This window comes from Stegostoma tigrinum, chromosome 14, assembly GCF_030684315.1.
Source record: "Stegostoma tigrinum isolate sSteTig4 chromosome 14, sSteTig4.hap1, whole genome shotgun sequence".
NCBI classification, from domain to species: domain Eukaryota; kingdom Metazoa; phylum Chordata; class Chondrichthyes; order Orectolobiformes; family Stegostomatidae; genus Stegostoma; species Stegostoma tigrinum.
This window is the reverse complement of record NC_081367.1, coordinates 25,361,244-25,374,676: the sequence shown is the minus strand read 5'-3', so window position 1 is coordinate 25,374,676 and position 13,433 is coordinate 25,361,244. Positions and strand designations below refer to the sequence as shown.

General features: G+C 57.9%; 1 protein-coding gene across 4 annotated transcripts in view; it reads right to left on the bottom strand.

Annotated features, from left to right (window-relative positions):
• The window catches only part of rsrc1 (arginine/serine-rich coiled-coil 1), a 386,463-nt gene that overhangs the window by 370,614 nt on the left and 2,416 nt on the right, over positions 1-13,433 (bottom strand). For 2 of the 4 annotated variants that reach the window (XM_048542244.1, XM_048542247.1), the window contains exon 2: positions 1,992-2,036. The exons of 1 other annotated variant lie outside the window; for it this stretch is intronic. The gene's annotated coding sequence lies outside the window, so the exon portion shown is untranslated. Of the gene's footprint in view, positions 1-1,991; positions 2,037-6,106; positions 6,201-13,433 lie in introns of all 4 variants that reach the window. One more of the 4 variants, XM_048542245.2, reaches the window with a different exon arrangement.

Sequence of the window (13,433 nt, the reverse complement as noted above, 5' to 3'; positions counted from 1 at the left end):
CTGCCCCTTTTGCGAGGTAGCAGCTTTCAGGTGATCCACATGTTTGCTCAGGATTGGTTCACCTACCTGAACTTTGTATGTCACAGGACCTGACCTCATGTCAACTTCACCTCATACCCATGCAAGGCCATTTACATGGTTCTGGCACCAAACTTTATCCCCTGAAGTCAACTTCCTCGTTCGCTTAGAGGAAACAGGTGGCCAGAATTGGCATTCCTGCTGTGGTTTCACTCGCGCACCTGCCAAGGTCCAGGAATATCACTGGAGTGAAGGGTAAAAGTGTGAAGTCTTTTCCATATCACCAAGTCTGCTGGAGCTATACCTGTAGCTGCATGAGGGGTGGTCTTATGATTGAACAGGATCTGGGACAGTTTGGTATTGAGTGATAGTGTCATCTGTTTCATTAAGCCGGCCTTTAATGTTTGGACCACTGTTTCCGCCAGGCTACTGGACAATGGATGGTATGGAGCCAATCTTACATGCCAATGTCATTCAACTTTAGCAAGTACTCAAATTCCCTGCTGATAAATGACGTGCCATTGTCCAAGACCACAACTTACAGGGGTTTGCGTAGCGCAAAAGATGTTCACGGCTTTTCAGTTGTCATCCCACTCTCATTACCACTGAAGTAACTGCACAGAGGCTGATACATAGTCACCGAGTCACCCTTGATTTACATGTACACAGTACACTGGCAGCAGTCAGCCAGCTCGGGAGTCAGTCCCCAAAGTGAGGAGATTCTGAACACCCTGTTTATATTGGTTAGTCAGGCCTCCTTGACTGGCCCAGGTTAACAACCCCAATTAATGATTTCATAGTCAATGAGATCCACTCGGTTCCAATCACTATGGCTGGATTCACAAACCTTTTACAATTCATATCAATGGCCTGGGCTTATTAAATTTGCTGATAGCCCAAATATAGTTAGGAAAGTAAGTTATAAAGAGGCTGCAAAATAAAAGTACACATAGGTTAGTGAGTGGACCTAGATTTGGCAGGTGGAGTATGATGCAAGGAAAATATGAAATTATCCAATTTGTCAAGAAAAATGAAAAAGAAGCATATTATTTATAAGTAAGATTGCAGAGCTCTGAGATGCAAAAGATCTGGGTGTCCTCATGCATGAATCACATTTGGCAGGTATACAGGTGCATCAAGAGATCATGAATGCAATAGAATGTCAGAAGTATTTGCTAGAGCAATTGAACAGAAATGTGAAGGTTACGCTTCAGTTACACTCAGTATTTAAGAGTTCACATCTGAAGTACTGCGTACAGTGTTGGTGTCTTTATTTAAAGAAGACTGAAAATGAGTTGGTGGCAGTCCTGAGAAGATTTACAAGACTAATATTTAGAATGGGTGTATGGAATAGTCTCATGAGGGAAGTTGCACAGATTAGGCTTGCCATTGAGTAAGCCACCGACTTGTACTGACAAGCTCTCAAGACAACTAGTGATTGAAAACAAACACAGTCCTTGCCAGAGTCTTCAACATCCTAGAAACAGGTTTTAAATTTTCCACCAGTAACCTCAGAATCACTCACCAGGATGCAGGCTATTTTCCTCCTGCCATCAGACTTAAAACTGAAAAATGATACAAACGCCGGAAGTGAAAAACTCAACTGATGGACTATTATCACATTTTTGACAATTTGTCTTTTCCAGCTAAGAAACATCAATGTAACGGACATAACACCACTGGGAAGAAAATAGTGTGCTTACAAAAAAGCCCCATTTACACAGGTATTCCATCATCAGAAGTGGAATTATCACACTTTGGTTAGGGAATTTCCTGCCCAAATGCATTGCAAGAAAACAATGCCAAATAAAATCTATGACAATATGAGGACATATAAAAAGACAACATTGCTGAGTCATTAACTTTAAAAGAAAATACATGTAAAAGTAATTGATAATGAAGTAACATTGCTAATATTCTGCATGAATATATAACATTATTCTACATGAATACACCTTCATCTTTTTACTAACCTGTAAATGGAATCCTACTGTCAAAATAATTTGCTCTGGAGTATCCTAGAAAACAACATATACTTTAAAATCTTTTCACAATTGAGACATTTAATCCAGCTTCAGAAAGGCACATATTTAGATATTCATCAGATGGCAGTTGAAAAAAAACTTTAAAACACTCCATACAAATATCAGGATGTTTAAAATTCAAAAATTTAAAGAACAAAATAATAATGGAATTTCAATCTACATATAGAATGGATGAATCAAATAGGCAAGGTAGCCTCGATGAGATGTTCACAGAATGCTTTCAGGATAATTCTTTAGAACAGCATGTTCTAGATCCAGGCTGACAGCAGACAATGAGAGACCTGGTATTGTGCAACAAATAGAATTAATGATGTCATGGTAAAGGTATGCCAAGGGAGCAGCTTTCATTGAAAGATTGAATTTACATTTAGTTTAAGGGGCAGAAGACTGGACCCAAGACAAGCTTTTTTGTAAACTTATAAAGGGCAATTATGAAGGCATGAAAGCGGACTTGGCTGTGAACCAGAAAATAGAGTTAAGGGATAGGTCAATAGAGATCCAATGACAGACATTTAAGGAAATATTTCAGAATATACAAAACAGATACATTCCAATAAGAACAAACAAAAGGCTTCTATGCAGATATAGCAAGCAGAGAAGCTAATAGAACATTTTTTAAAGGGATTTGAACACAGAGGTAATGAAATTATGCTTCAGTTATACAGGACATTGGTGAGGCTATATCTGGAGCACTGTGTACAGTATTAGACACCTTATATAGGAAGGATGTATAAAGAAAGCATTGGAAGCAGTTCTGAGGGGGCTTAACAGACTAATACCGGGATTGGGCGGGCTGTCCTATGAGGAAATATTAGACAGGCTAAACTTATATCTGCTGAAATTTAGAAGTATAAGAATCTACTTAATCAAAACATTATAGAATCTAAGGGATATTATGCGGGTGGATATTTTTAAGACAGAGGTTGATAGATTATTGATAGCATAACGATAAAAGATTATCAGTGCTGGTGGGAATGTAGTTGCGAGGTTACAATCAAAACAGCCACAATCTTATTGAATGGCATTACCAGCTTAAAGGGCAGATTGGCCTGTACCTGTTCCTAACTCTCGTACTCATAATGAAGAATAAACTTAAAATCCTGTCCAGAAAATATTCTAAATAATCTAATGCAATAGACCGACAAGGACTATCTGCAAGTATTAAACAGGCACAAATTAGTTCACAACAAATGCTGATACATTTCCTGTGCAATATCAATGTAGATGGATTTTTCATGTAGATGTACTCTGGTTTTTCTCCTCAGATTTTGGTGTAAGATAACAAGTCTGCATGAACCTTTCAAATAATATCCAACTGAATTGCAAAAACCAACTGATGATAAAATTATAGATTTGATCCTTCCAAAGTTTTGGCTTGTGTGCAGAAGTATACAATACTAGGAACGACTGAGGCAGTAAGAAAAATTGTGCTTGTGAGAGAACTCAAAAAAAATGTTTAGCATTTTAAAATCATGTCTTGCTATCAAACATAATTGTTGTTACTTCAATAAGAGGTCACAGATAAGAGTAACTCGCCAAAACTTGTCCACCATTCACAGGCATTGGGTAATACAGTCCTTTTCTGCAGCTCGAATGAGTGTGGCTCCAAAACCCAAGAAGTTCAACATCATCCAAAACAAAGCACCTGCCCACAATCACTTACATGCACCCCTTCTACTAGGGAGAAGATGCACTGTAACTTGCTCCTTTGGCTGTAGCATGCAAATCCATGATCCCTACCAACCACAAGAACGTGGGCAGGAGGCAAATATGCATTACAACGCCAGCACCTGCTAATTCCCACTACAACAATTTAGGGACATTGAGCAAAGATATCCGATGAAAGAATCTGAAACATTAACTGTTTCACTTTCCACAGTTGGCTTCAAATCTTACCGTGGCAGCTATTGGGATTCAATTCATAAATAAATCTAGAATTGAAAGCTAGTCTCAGTATGATGACCTTCAAACTACTGAATCAAAACAGATGAACTTATAGTGCAAATAGAAATAAACAAATACAATCACGTAGCCATTGTACAGACATGGCTGCAGGATGACTGGGACTTAAATGTTGAAGGGTACATAATATTTAGGAAAGACAAGATGCAATGCTCTCTTTCAAGTTGTGCAGCTGCTCCAACATTTGTTTGATGGTGTACATATGCAATCAATGCACTGATTTCTGGTTTCAGAAGTCGGTGCCACACACAGACCTCAGAGGTCCACACACTAAAAATATTAGAAGGAGTACAGACAGGGAGATAGGAAAAGGAGAAGGGTAGCTCACTGCAGAGAAATGACACAAGTTCAAAAAAACCAGAACATCGAAGCTGTTTGGGTACAGGCAAGAAATTAAAGAAGCAAAAAGTCAGTTGTGACATTGGTATACAAGCCTCCTAACAGAAACCACATGGCTTAACGGAGTGCAAAGAAAAACAGAACAAAAAAGTCTTTATTGTCACATATACTCAATAAGTATAATGTAAAGTTTATGCGTCACCATCTGGAACATTGTGAGAAAGGCACAGCAATAGTCATGAGGGATTTTAATCTGCTTATATAGTGGGTAAATAAGATGGGCAAATGTAGCCCATGTGAGGAGTTTATAGCATGTTTTTGGGATATCTTCTTCGGACTGTCTGTTCTGGAGCCAGAGACCAGGTGATCCTGATTCATATGTTCATATCCTTAATTGTTGTAAAAACCCAGATTCACTCATACTCTTTAGGGAAAGAAATCTGTTACTCTGACGCACATGACTTGAGACAGTAACGGAAATGTAAGTTTGGGAAAATAAAATTTATGTGGGTGAATCAAAGGATCATTTGCTCAGGTTTCAGCAAAAAAGCGCCGCTGATATTGAAAATATTACTTTTACTCAGTATAAACCCCTGCCAAAAGGGGTCAAATTAAACATTAAGATACTCCATTCTATTATCTTGTCAACAAAAAGACAGCATATCTTTGACAGGTAAAGGAGATCTTTTTTGAAGCTGAAACACAATTAAACAAAATCAGAAATGTAGCAGATTCAAGTTGTTCCATAAACTTTTACAACAAAGCTCAAACTTGTGCTTTAAACAACAGGGCACGCTTTTGTAAACAGCACTTTCTGAATTGCGTAGCAGAAATATTAATCATGCCAGAGTCATTGTACTGTACAAAGCCAGAAACCACATATTAAAACAAAATCAAACTGCAGATCGCAGATAGAAGCACCACATTCTGCGTGCACTTGTCAGCCACAGGACTGAGGTGTTTCCTGGCTACCATCTCTCCATCACCTACCCGCACCTTTGATTCCCTTCCTCACTCAATTCCCATATCCTCTCCTGTGTCACACTCCAGTCCTCTCTCCACCCCACTTAATTGTCCTCCCTATTCCCTCTCCCCTTCCGACTCTCCTCTCTACCCATCCTCCTCCCACTCACCCCTTCCTATCCCACACATTCCAACTCCCCACCACCCCCGATCCTCATTCTTCCCCACCTTCTCACCCCACATACCCACTCCCCTTCCTCTCTTCTCATCTAATCCCTCTCCTCTCCCTTTCCCACCACTATCCCTCGAATACAATCCCACCCTTCTTCCCACTCCAATCAACCCACTGGCCCCTCTCCTCTCCTCTCCTACTTCCTCCCCACCCCACGCCCACTTCCTCTCTATCCCCAAATTCCCACTCTTTCCACTTTCTCTCACTCTCTCCTTTCCCAACTCCCTCCTCCCCTTCCCACCCCACTTTGCTCAACTCGTGCCTTCTTGTCAAAGTGCACCTAGAAAATGACTAGCCGATTCATTCACCGTAAGAGTTGGCTCAATCAGGACGAGCAAAATCATTCTTTCCTCTTCTTGGCCAAATATTTCCTGCCTCTAAAATCCTAATTGATGTAGAGGAAGGATATGGCTAGTTGTACCTCTTCCATGAACCACTCATTCATCACCATTTATCGTTAAGATATAGCTTGTGAACGGACGTGTCTCTGCCACCAGCCCAATCCTTTATTACAATACAGTTAATCTCCCATCTGCCACTTCCTTACCCACAGCAATAATCTCTTCTTTGTGATTATATCAAAACTCGAGTGTATCCAAAGATCGATTGATATAAAGATGGCATGGATGAGGAGTTTAGTTCTGAGAAAAGACAGGATTGATAAACAATCATCAACCTTTAAAGTCTCCAGAAAATAGTTAAACTCTTAAACATTTGTCGATAACTCGTGACATGAAGTAGAGTTGTTTGTGGGTAGCGCTGTCAAATGGCGTAGTTCTCCCATTTTTGTGCCAATTTGAGCATCCTTCGCCCGTAGGTCTCTATGGTTTTAGAGTAGATTTGTAGCTCGGGTTGTGGAGCTTCATCGAAGGCTGGACTGATGATGTTACCCAGCAGGGTAATGAAACGTCCGCGAAAAAACTACAAACTGGCTTGGTGAGCCAGCTAACCACAAAACTAGTGATATGATAAATGACTAGTAATCTTGACATCTTAAATTCAAATCTCACACTGGAAAGTTTCAAAACTTAAATCACCAATCTGTCATTTCTGTGTTAGCATGAGAATTTCAGACCCAGAAGTGGGCTGTCAAAAAATTCACACTGCTATTGTTCATTCAACAGTGCTTTTTGTGCCTATCTATTTGAACCTAGTCAGGTTCAGAAAGCAAAATAGGCAGGAAGAGCGAGATGGGATTAAGAAAGGTGGATAAGAGACGTAAAGAACACCTAAATAAACTATTGTAATTTAATAAAAAGCTATAATTTAATTAAGGTTATGATTGGTGTTATTCTGCTCGAACAATTTGTCATCTTCTCACTGAACTCCCCACTGCCCATGGCATTTGCCTAGCCCTCCCCTCTTCTCACCTCCACCTCCTCCTCAGTCTCTCTCCCAACATTCAATCCTCCTCTCCACCCCTTCTCTCACAACTTCCCCACCCCTAGCCCCTGTCTCCTTCTTCCACCCAAACACATTCTCCCAGCCACACTCCTTGATCCCACCCAAGCATGTCCTCCTTCCCCTCCTCTTATCCTCTATACCCCACTCCATTTTTCTCCTCCCCCTCTGCCCCACCTCCTCCTCTCCTCTCCCCTCCCCTCCCCTCTCCACCACCTGCCCTACCCACCTCTCCGTTCCTCCTACCCTCCCCTGCCCTACCCCCTCCTGCCCCACGCCCCACTCCCAACTCCTCCTGCCCCCACCTCCTGCCCCACTCCCCACTCCCCTCCCGCCCGCTCCTGCCCCACTCCCCACCCTCCCGCTCCTGCCCCACTCCCCACTCCCCACCCGCCCGCTCCTGCCCCACTCCCCACTCCCCTCCCGCCCCACTCCCCACTCCCCTCCCGCCCGCTCCTGCCCCACTCCCCACTCCCCTCCCACCCGCTCCTGCCCCACTCCCCACTCCCCTCCCGCCCACCCGCTCCTGCCCCACTCCCCGCCCGCCCGCTCCTGCCCCACTCCCCACTCCCCTCCCGCCCGCTCCTGCCCCACTCCCCTCCCGCCCGCTCCTGCCCCACTCCCCTCCCGCCCGCTCCTGCCCCACTCCCCACTCCCCTCCCGCCCGCTCCTGCCCCACTCCCCACCCGCTCCTGCCCCACTCCGCACTCCCCGCCCGCCCGCTCCTGCCCCACTCCCCGCCCGCCCGCTCCTGCCCCACTCCCCACTCCCCTCCCGCCCGCTCCTGCCCCACTCCCCTCCCGCCCGCTCCTGCCCCACTCCCCACTCCCCTCCCGCCCGCTCCTGCCCCACTCCCCACCCGCCCGCTCCTGCCCCACTCCCCACTCCCCTCCCGCCCGCTCCTGCCCCACTCCCCACCCGCTCCTGCCCCACTCCCCACTCCCCGCCCGCCCGCTCCTGCCCCACTCCCCGCCCGCCCGCTCCTGCCCCACTCCCCACTCCCCGCCCGCCCGCTCCTGCCCCACTCCCCACTCCCCTCCCGCCCGCTCCTGCCCGACTCCCCACTCCCTTCCCGCCCGCCCGCTCCTGCCCCACTCCCCACTCCCCTCCCGCCCGCTCCTGCCCCACTCCCCACTCCCCTCCCGCCCGCTCCTGCCCCACTCCCCGCCCGCCCGCTCCTGCCCCACTCCCCACTCCCCTCCCGCCCGCTCCTGCCCCACTCCCCGCCCGCCCGCTCCTGCCCCACTCCCCACTCCCCACCCGCCCGCTCCTGCCCCACTCCCCACTCCCCTCCCGCCCGCTCCTGCCCCACTCCCCACTCCCCGCCCGCCCGCTCCTGCCCCACTCCCCACTCCCCGCCCGCCCGCTCCTGCCCCACTCCCCACTCCCCGCCCGCCCGCTCCTGCCCCACTCCCCACTCCCCGCCCGCCCGCTCCTGCCCCACTCCCCACTCCCCTCCCGCCCGCTCCTGCCCCACTCCCCACTCCCCTCCCGCCCGCTCCTGCCCCACTCCCCACTCCCCTCCCGCCCGCTCCTGCCCCACTCCCCACTCCCCTCCCGCCCACCCGCTCCTGCCCCACTCCCCGCCCGCCCGCTCCTGCCCCACTCCCCACTCCCCTCCCGCCCGCTCCTGCCCCACTCCCCTCCCGCCCGCTCCTGCCCCACTCCCCACTCCCCTCCCGCCCGCTCCTGCCCCACTCCCCACTCCCCTCCCGCCCGCTCCTGCCCCACTCCCCACTCCCCTCCCGCCCGCTCCTGCCCCACTCCCCACCCGCTCCTGCCCCACTCCCCACTCCCCGCCCGCCCGCTCCTGCCCCACTCCCCGCCCGCCCGCTCCTGCCCCACTCCCCACTCCCCTCCCGCCCGCTCCTGCCCCACTCCCCTCCCGCCCGCTCCTGCCCCACTCCCCACTCCCCTCCCGCCCGCTCCTGCCCCACTCCCCACTCCCCTCCCGCCCGCTCCTGCCCCACTCCCCACTCCCCTCCCGCCCGCTCCTGCCCCACTCCCCACCCGCTCGTGCCCCACTCCCCACTCCCCTCCCGCCCGCTCCTGCCCCACTCCCCTCCCGCCCGCTCCTGCCCCACTCCCCACTCCCCTCCCGCCCGCCCGCTCCTGCCCCACTCCCCACTCCCCTCCCGCCCGCTCCTGCCCCACTCCCCACTCCCCTCCCGCCCGCTCCTGCCCCACTCCCCACTCCCCTCCCGCCCGCTCCTGCCCCACTCCCCACCCACCCGCTCCTGCCCCACTCCCCACTCCCCTCCCGCCCGCTCCTGCCCCACTCCCCACTCCCCTCCCGCCCGCTCCTGTCCCACTCCCCACTCCCCTCCCGCCCCACTCCCCACTCCCCTCCCGCCCGCTCCTGCCCCACTCCCCACTCCCCACTCCCCTCCCGCCCGCTCCTGCCCCACTCCCCACTCCCCTCCCGCCCGCTCCTGCCCCACTCCCCACTCCCCTCCCGCCCGCTCCTGCCCCACTCCCCACTCCCCTCCCGCCCGCTCCTGCCCCACTCCCCACTCCCCGGCTACTTCCCCACCCCCCTGCCCCACTCCCCAATCCCCTCCCCACCCTCCTGCCCCACTCCCCAATCCCCTCCTGCCCCACTCCCCAATCCCCTCCTGCCCCACTCCCCAATCCCCTCCCCCGCTCCTGTCCCACTCCCCATCCCCTCCCCACCCCCTTGCCCCACTCCCCAATCCCCTCCCCACCCTCCTGCCCCACTCCCCAATCCCCTCCTTCCCCACCCTCCTGCCCCACTCCCCAATCCCCTCCTTCCCCACCCTCCTGCCCCACTCCCCAATCCCCTCCTTCCCCACCCTCCTGCCCCACTCCCCAATCCCCTCCTTCCCCACCCTCCTGCCCCACTCCCCAATCCCCTCCTGCCCCACTCCCCAATCCCCTCCTGCCCCACTCCCCAATCCCCTCCTGCCCCACTCCCCAATGCACTCCCCACCCCCCCTGCCCCACTCCCCAATCCCCTCCCCACCCCCTCCTCCTGCCCCTCCCCTCCTCCCCCTGCCCTACCCCCTCCTCCCCCTGCCCTACCCCCTCCTGCTGCCCTACGCCCTCCTCCTGCCTTACCCCCTCCTCCTGCCCCCTGCCCTAGCCCCTCCTCCTCCCCCTGCCCCACCCCCTCCCCCTGCCCGACCCCCTCCTCCTGCCCCCCCTCCTCCTCCCCCTGCCCCCCATCCTCCTCCCCCTGCCCCCCATCCTCCTCCCCCTGCCCTACCCCCTCCTCCTGCCCCCTCCCCTCCTCCTCCTGCCCCCCTCCCCCTGCCCCCCATCCTCCTCCTCCTGCCCCACCCCCTCCCCCTCATCCTCCTCCCCCTGCCCCCCTACCCCCTCCCCTTGCCCTACCCCCTCCTCTTGCCCTGCCCCCCTCCTCCTCCCCTGCCCTAACCCCTCCTCCTGCCCCCTCCCCTCCTCCCCCTGCCCTACCCCCTCCTCCAGCCCCCTCCCCTCCCCCCTCCTCCAGCCCCCTCCCCTCCCCCCTTCCCCCCTCCTCCTACCCCTCCTGCCCTCCCCCTGCCCTCCCCCCTCCTCCTCCCCCTGCCCTCCCCCCTCCTCCTCCTCCCCCTGCCCTCCTCCTCCTCCTCCTCCCCCTGCCCTCCTCCTCCCCCCTGCCCTCCCCCCCTCCTCCTCCCCCCCCTGCCCTCCCCCTCCCCCCCCCTGCCCTCCCCCCTCCTCCTCCCCCCCCCCCCCCTGCCCTCCCCCCTCCTCCTCCCCCCCCTGCCCTCCCCCTCCCCCCCCTGCCCTCCCCCCTCCTCCTCCCCCCCCCTGCCCTCCCCCTCCCCCCCCTGCCCTCCCCCCTCCTCCTCCCCCCCCTGCCCTCCCCCTCCCCCCCCTGCCCTCCCCCCTCCTCCTCCCCCCCCTGCCCTCCCCCTCCCCCCCCTGCCCTCCCCCCTCCTCCTCCCCCCCCTGCCCTCCCCCTCCCCCCCCTGCCCTCCCCCCTCCTCCTCCCCCCCCTGCCCTCCCCCTCCCCCCCCTGCCCTCCCCCCTCCTCCTCCCCCCCCTGCCCTCCCCCTCCCCCCCCTGCCCTCCCCCCTCCTCCTCCCCCCCTGCCCTCCCCCCTCCTCCTCCCCCCTGCCCTCCCCCCTCCTCCTCCCCCCACTGCCCTCCCCCCTCCTCCTCCCCCCACTGCCCTCCTCCTCCCCCCACTGCCCTCCTCCTCCCCCCACTGCCCTCCTCCTTCCCCCCCCGCCCTCCTCCTCCCCCCCCTGCCCTCCCCCCTCCTCCTCCCCCCCCTGCCCTCCCCCCTCCTCCTCCCCCCCTGCCCTCCCCCCTCCTCCTCACCCCTCTTCCTCCCCCTGCCCTCTCCTCCTCCTCCCCCTGCCCTCTCCTCCTCCTCCTCCCCCTGCCCTCCCCACTCTTCCTCCCCCCTCTTCCTCCCCCTGCCCTCTCCTCCTCCCCCTGCCCTCTCCTCCTCCTCCCCCTGCCCTACCCACTCCTCCTCCCCCTGCCCTCTCCTCCTCCTCCCCCTGCCCTCTCCTCCTCCTCCCCCTGCCCTCTCCTCCTCCTCCTCCTCCCCCTGCCCTCTCCTCCTCCTCCTCCCTACCCCCTCCTCCTCCCCCGCCCTACCCCCTCCTCCTCCCCCGCCCTACCCCCTCCTCCTCCCCATGCCCCCTCCTCCGCCCCCTGCCCTACCCCCTCTTCCCCCTGCCCTACGCCCCCTCCTCCTCCCCCTGCCCTACCCCCTCCTGCCCTACCCCCTCCCCACTCCTGCCCTAGCCCCTCCTCCTGCCCTCACCCCCCTCCTCCTCCCCTCCCCCCCTCCTCCTCCCCCTGCCCTCCCCCCTCCTCCTCCCCCCGCCCTCCCCCCGCCCCCTCCCCCCGCCCTCCCCCCTCCTCCTCCCCCCGCCCTCCCCACTCTTCCTCCCCCTGCCCTCCCCACTCTTCCTCCCCCTGCCCTCTCCTCCTCCTCCCCCTGCCCTACGCCCCCTCCTCCTCCCCCTGCCCTCCCCCTGCCCTACTGCCTCCTACCCCCTCCCCCCCATCCTGCCCTCCCCCCTCCCCCTCTCCTCCCCCCTCCCCCTCTCCTCCCCCCTCCCCCTCTCCTCCCACCCTCCCCCTCACCCCCCCCTTCCTGCCCTCACCCCCCCATCCCGCCCTCCCCCTCACCCCCCCCATCCCGCCCTCCCCCTCACCCCCCCCATCCCGCCCTCCCCCTCACCCCCCCATCACGCCCTCCCCCCCCCACATCACGCCCTCACCCCCCCCCATCACGCCCTCCCCCTCACCCCCCCCATCCCGCCCTCCCCCTCCCCCTCACCCCCCCCCATCCCGCCCTCCCCCTCCCCCTCACCCCCCCCATCCCGCCCTCCCCCTCGCCCCCCCATCCCCCCTCCCCCCTCCCCATCCCGCCCTCCCCCTCCCCCTCACCCCCCCATCCCGCCCTCCCCCTCGCCCCCCCATCCCCCCTCCCCCCTCCCCACCTCCCACCCACCTCCCGCCCTACCCCCTCCCCCCCTCCCGCCCTACCCCCTCCCCCCCACCTCCCGCCCTACCACCTCCCCTCCTCCCCCCCTACCACCTCCCCTCCTCCCCCCCTACCCCCCTACCCCCTCCTCCCCCCCTCCACCCCCACTACCGCCTCCTCCTCCCCCCCCTCCTCCCCTCCTCCCACCCTCCTCCTCCCCACCTCCTCCTCCCCCCCTCCCACCCTCCTCCTCCCCCCCCTCCCACCCTCCTCCCGCCCTACCCCCTCCTCCCCCCCACCTCCCGCCCTACCCCCTCCTCCCCCCCACCTCCCTCCCCCCCCCACCTCCCGCGCTACCCCCTCCCCCCCCCCACCTCCCGCGCTACCCCCTCCCCCCCCCACCTCCCTCCCCCCCCCACCTCCCCCATCCCGCCCTCCCCCTCCCCCTCACCCCCCCCATCCCGCCCTCCCCATCACCCCCCCCATCCCGCCCTCCCCCTCCCCCTCACCCCCCCCATCCCGCCCTCCCCATCACCCCCCCCATCCCGCCCTCCCCCTCCCCCTCACCCCCCCCATCCCGCCCTCCCCATCACCCCCCCCCATCCCGCCCTCCCCCTCCCCCTCACCCCCCCCATCCCGCCCTCCCCCTCACCCCCCCCATCCCGCCCTCCCCATCACCCCCCCCATCCCGCCCTCCCCCTCCCCCTCACCCCCCCCATCACGCCCTCCCCCCCCCATCACGCCCTCCCCCCCCACATCACGCCCTCCCCCTCCCCCTCACCCCCTCACCCCCCCCATCCCCCCCTCCCCCTCACCCCCCCCATCCCCCCCTCCCCCCCCACCCCCCCCATCCCCCCCTCCCCCCCACCCCCCCCATCCCCCCCTCCCCCTCACCCCCCCCATCCCGCCCTCCCCCTCCCCCTCCCCATCCCGCCCTCCCCCTCCCCCTCACCCCCCCCATCCCGCCCTCCCCCTCCCCCTCACCCCCCCATCCCGCCCTCCCCCTCACCCCCCCATCCCGCCCTCCCCCTCCCCCTCACCCCCCCATCACCCCCCCCAT